Source organism: Cyprinus carpio, chromosome B4 (genome assembly GCF_018340385.1).
Source record: "Cyprinus carpio isolate SPL01 chromosome B4, ASM1834038v1, whole genome shotgun sequence".
Lineage (NCBI taxonomy): Eukaryota > Metazoa > Chordata > Actinopteri > Cypriniformes > Cyprinidae > Cyprinus > Cyprinus carpio.
Genome location: NC_056600.1, coordinates 27,204,035 through 27,209,331, shown reverse-complemented (window position 1 = coordinate 27,209,331; position 5,297 = coordinate 27,204,035). Strand labels below are relative to the sequence as shown.

The 5,297-nt window shown below is 38.6% G+C and overlaps 1 long non-coding RNA gene across 1 annotated transcript; it reads left to right on the top strand.

Annotated features, from left to right (window-relative positions):
- The first annotated feature begins 2,722 nt into the window (after positions 1–2,722).
- Positions 2,723–3,896, top strand: LOC122137181. The gene is made up of 3 exons (XR_006154675.1): positions 2,723–2,876; positions 3,054–3,310; positions 3,615–3,896. It is a non-coding gene; the product is annotated as an uncharacterized LOC122137181 (long non-coding RNA).
- The last annotated feature ends 1,401 nt before the right edge of the window (positions 3,897–5,297 follow it).

The window sequence follows — 5,297 nt, the reverse complement described above, 5'->3', positions numbered from 1 at the left end:
CAAATATTCAGTACATCACAATTGTGATGTTTGATTCTCCTTCTTTGGTTTTTTGGTGGTTAGCACCAGAGTAAAGTTGTATTATCGCCACCTACTGTGTTGGAGTGTGGACCATAGTTTACACTCTTCATAAAACTACATTCTCTGTATCAGTTCTGTTCTTTTGAGATAAAGAAATATGCTCTCTAATCCATAAGTGATTACAGCATAAGACGCACAGCTGAAGTTTGCTGACAGTCGAACTGTCTAAGTTTGCCGAAGATTACTGCTGATCCTGATGAGTGAGTTTATGATACTTTGCAAGCCTGAGGCACATACTGGAAATATGCTTAAATAGCTTACTATTGTCATTAAATAACATTTTATTAAAACCTGCAAAATCATTTCTGTAGAGAGATGTAAACGAATTGTACTATAGTTTATTGTGCATGTAGATTATATTTTAAGCTGTTACGTGAAATAAAGGAATTTATAAGGTTTATCTCTCTATATACTTTAGACATGTAGAACATCTGCATCAATGTATGTAATGTGTGCTGTAGGTGCGAAACTTTTAGGAATCTTATCCAACCGATATTTGAACGGCATCCTCTCAACCTGCTCAAACTGTGATCCTCACAGTGAGTTCAAAATTTTGAGGATCGTGATCATCACATGGTCTCTCGTGTTGATTGGGATACTATGTATATCTACAGCTTTTATGTCTTTGATGCCTTAAAAATTCCTCTGCAGCTGCCACTTCTGTCTTGACTGAGAGACTTCTGTTGTGAGAGATGGCGTTGTGGTATGGAACGCGGACGGTGCCAATATTCTTTAAACGAAACTAGTGATTTTTGACCGCGTCAACACGCACTATTTGTTCGCGTTAACGCGTCAACAAGCAAAGCAGCCAATGAAATGCTGTTTTTGAGACTATATTTGCATATGGGACGCGATGGTACGTATGTCTCTGGTTGGTATGCACGTATGCAAACATCAGACGTTATAATTAGGCTTGTTTGAGATGAGCAAAATCTGCGCAGAAACGATCACCGGTGATCACCGCGAGATGCATGCCGGTTAGAAAAGTGTCCGAGTTATGTCCGCCTTGCTCTGATGTTATGCTGACGTGTGCCAAAAAAACTCTCCCGAAGGTGAGGCGGCTGTGTCGGATTGAGCAGTCGAGCACAGTTGCTCTCCACCAACTGCGCTATTCTAAAGCATGATGGGAAACGACACAGCTTCATGCTCATTGGCTGAGAATGTCAACTGATACATTTTCTCTTTATTCTAAGAATTAGATTACCCATTTATTTATTTATATGTACATGCGAACTAAACAAAAACAAAACACGCCTAGTGAAGTTAAGAATTAGGACATGCGTTTATTTTAATTTTTCTCTTAATTAGAATTCTTCCTTGTAATTTTCACTTTATTCTATTGTATGTTTGTGTGAATTAATAAATCAGTCCATTAAAAATATACATGCACACATACATCTCTAAATGGACTGTTTAGTCATTATGCCTCATCTTTGTGTGGTTTCATCTGAGAAGTGTCAGAGTCTGGCTTAAAACAAGGGAAGAAATTATGAAGAATGTTTGCTACGAAACAGGTTTGACTTGCATAGTATGGAAAAATACTATGGACTTGAAATGGTGGCAGAAACCTGCTTGTTTGCAAACATTCTTCTAAATTTCCTCCTTTGGTATTTCGATTACATCCACTGCATCTGCGATTAAAAAACGCGAACGCGATCTCCTCCATTGCTGACGTTTGCAGGCGACAAAACAGCGAGATTCAGGAAGTGTCCGACTTCAAAGGTCTTTTTTGACCCCCTCCCCTTACTGCAGCCGCCTACTCTCACGTACATTTCAGGCGAGGCAAGGCGCATCTCAAACAAGCCTATTGTTCGCAAAGGATGATGCATTGGTACGTTGCATGTGATGTCAGCCTTATGTCATGATTTGTCATGCCCTTTTTTAAGTCCTACGGTCGTTCTACAGATTCAAAAGTCAACAGCCATAACCATGGCTCTTAGAAATTTTTTAGCAAACTGCCAACGAACATTTTCAGACTGCGTGCAGCTGGCTTCTTCTAACCACAATGAAGATTTGAATCTTGTGATATTACGGTATGTCCAAAATGCATTACATTTATAAGAAAGCATGATCTATGGCTGACTTAATGCAACTTGAAATCATTACATGGTAAGGAAAAATGTCCTCTTACAATACCAGTGGATGTTTAATGGAGAGCTAATAAAACATAGATAATTATGATTTAAATTACATTTAACTTTAGGTTACATTGTTTAGTTTGTAGTTTTCCAAAGAACTTTGTTTTATAATGTCCTGACAGTAATATATATGAATGAATAAAAATTTAACATGACAATCTGATTCTTTGTAATTATTTTGAATTAATTGTAAGTAGATTTTTTTATTATTATATTATATTATTATATATTTTGTCTTTTACAGAATGCAGACAATGGCCAGAAGTGTGGTATGGTCAAGAAGGAGAATGCTGGATCCTGGTGAAATGAAATGCTGGACCAGGTATCTGAGTTTCTGGATCATTTGGAAACATTGACTCAGCAGCACGGTATGCTCCAAAATGTGTTAATATTGATATGTATCATATTATTGTGTTTGAGATGTTTTGAATACTAATTGTGAATTGTTCTTTATTAAGTGTTTTTTTCTGTTATCCTTTTATCTGTTTTCTGGGGAACCCAGGGCTATAGTGCTCCCTTGGTAAGGGGCTCATCTGGCCGTCCACGATTCTCCATAACCGAAGAACAGTTGCGTTTTCTGATAGAATATAACTTTTCTACAAGACAAATGGCAGAAATCTTGTGTGTGTCCAGGCGAACTGTGAAACATTGTTTAAGGTGAGGTGTTCAGTACTGAGCAGGAAATATTTATTATACCCTAAAGCTAATGAATTGATTGATTGATTGACTGATTATAAACAATATTAACTTAATATACATAATAGAGGAGAATTTAAGTACAATTATCTTGGGTTTTAATCCATGAGTCTCACTTTTGCTCATTTCTATCAACAGAGAATACAGAATTTCACTTAGAGACAGATACACTGATCTGTCCGACTCTGACCTTGATAACAGAGTTAGAGAATTAGTTGGAGGAAATGATGAACTTGGTGCAGCATGCAGCGGCACAGGGTCCGACAAAGTTTAATCAGGACTAATCCAGCAGGAGCAGCCCAGAGAGTCACCACACGTATACTGCACAGAAGAGTCTATCAGGTTGCTGGGCCAAATTCCTTATGGCATTTGGACGGTAATCATAAGTTAATCAGGTAAATGGTCCTACTATTATTTTTATTTAATGTAAAAAATAGACAGTGGCAAACTGCTAAAACAAACTTTTATTTTTTATCATTTTACTCGGGTTTCAATGATATGTTATTTTTTTTGATGGCACTCAAGATGGTTTCTGCCAAATACAATTAAATCCAGTAACATTAATTTCCATCACCTTCTGTATACTTAGCTTTAGATCTTTAGAGATGACTACCAGAATAAATATTATGTAAATTGATCAGGTTTCAGTGTACCTTTGTGTACCATACTTTTACATAATTATTACTTTTTTTTTTTTAGGTGGAGGATTGTCATGCATGGTGGGATTGACGGGTACAGCAGGCTTGTTGTATTCTTAAAGGCTTCTTCCAACAATCGAAGTGACACAGTTTTCCAGAGTTTTGTAGAAGCCATTGGCCAATATGGTTTACCTTCAAGAGTCCGTTGTGATAATGGAGGGGAGAATAATGCAGTCTGCCTATTTATGAATGTCTTCCGGGGATTCACCAGAGGAAGTGCTCTAAGAGGAAGGAGCACACACAACCAGAGAATTGAGGGAATGTTGGGGGGACGTTTGGTGGGGCATCTCCAATACTTACTATGCCTTATTCATGCTTTTGGAAATTGAATGTAAAATTGACAGTACCAATGAAATGCACCTTTAGGCATTACATTATGTGTATATACCTCAAATCAACAGGGATCTCCAACTGTTCATTCATCAATGGAACCACCACAAGCTGAGAACTGAACGGTACATGTCTCCCCATCAACTCTTCATTTGAGGATGTCTCTCACAGCTAACTTGAAACCAGTCAGGGATACGTGGAATCCTTGGAGCAGATGAGGAGCCTGTTGCAGATGTAAACATAACCTCCAGCTTCAGAAGAAGTTACACCCCAAGCTTTTCACACAATTTTCCACTGGCCAGAATCTGTTGAGGTTCCTGCCAACCACTTCAACATTCAAGCAGGAGTAATGGGACAACTTGTTCAGCAGGTCAACCCTCTTGGTGGAAGACGTGATGATTTAGGAACTGATCTTTTAGAGCAAGTTATTAACTTCCTTGGAAATATTCCTCATCCCATATAGATCACACTTACACTGGAACAAATGTTTGGAATATTTAAGATTTTTAATGCTTTTCTTATGGTCACTTAAGCTGCATTTGTGTTATATAAAACAGTAATACTTTAATATATTATTACAATTTAAGATAACTGTTTTCTATATAAATATAGTTTAGAATGTAATTTATTTATTTCTCCTTACAAGAAACATTTAATATTTTTGTATACACTACTAAACATTAATAATTAACATTAACAATAATTTGTATTCAGTTAGAATGCATTAAATTGATCAAAAGTGACAAAAGTTTATCAAAATAATTTTTTACTAATTCCTGAAAAAGTATCATGGTTTATCACAAACATATGATGAATCACAAAATGATTAAGCAGAACAACAGTTCCCTATCAAGGCAGTAACTCAACATTACGTCAGCTAAGACGTATATGGGAACTCCTCCCTTCTCCACTTTCGCTGAAATCTTATGGGCTAATGCCAGCTGGGGATAGCTGGCCAATTGACGCGAAGCATGCAAATACTGACACGTCACCGGGCAGTATAAAATGCATGGGCGCGAAAATTACATCAGAATCTCTTTCTTCACGCTAGAAGTCTTATCTAAGTCATCGTGGAAGTTTTCCTCTCCGCATCCGATGGCTGCTACATGCCAGATTTGCGCGGGTCCCATTGACCCGCCCGACCTTAACCAGTTCTGTGTCACCTGCCTGGGTCTCGCCCATGCCGAGGCTGCACTCACGGACGACACGTGCGCCCACTGCGCCGAGCTGCCAGTGCGCGTCCTCAGAGCCAGGAAAGAAGTGGCTCGGGCAACAGCAGGGATGAGGCCCACTGCCGCCAATGAGCCGCTGGTGGGCCCTCCCCCGCCCGAAGACGAGTTTGACGCTGTCAGCT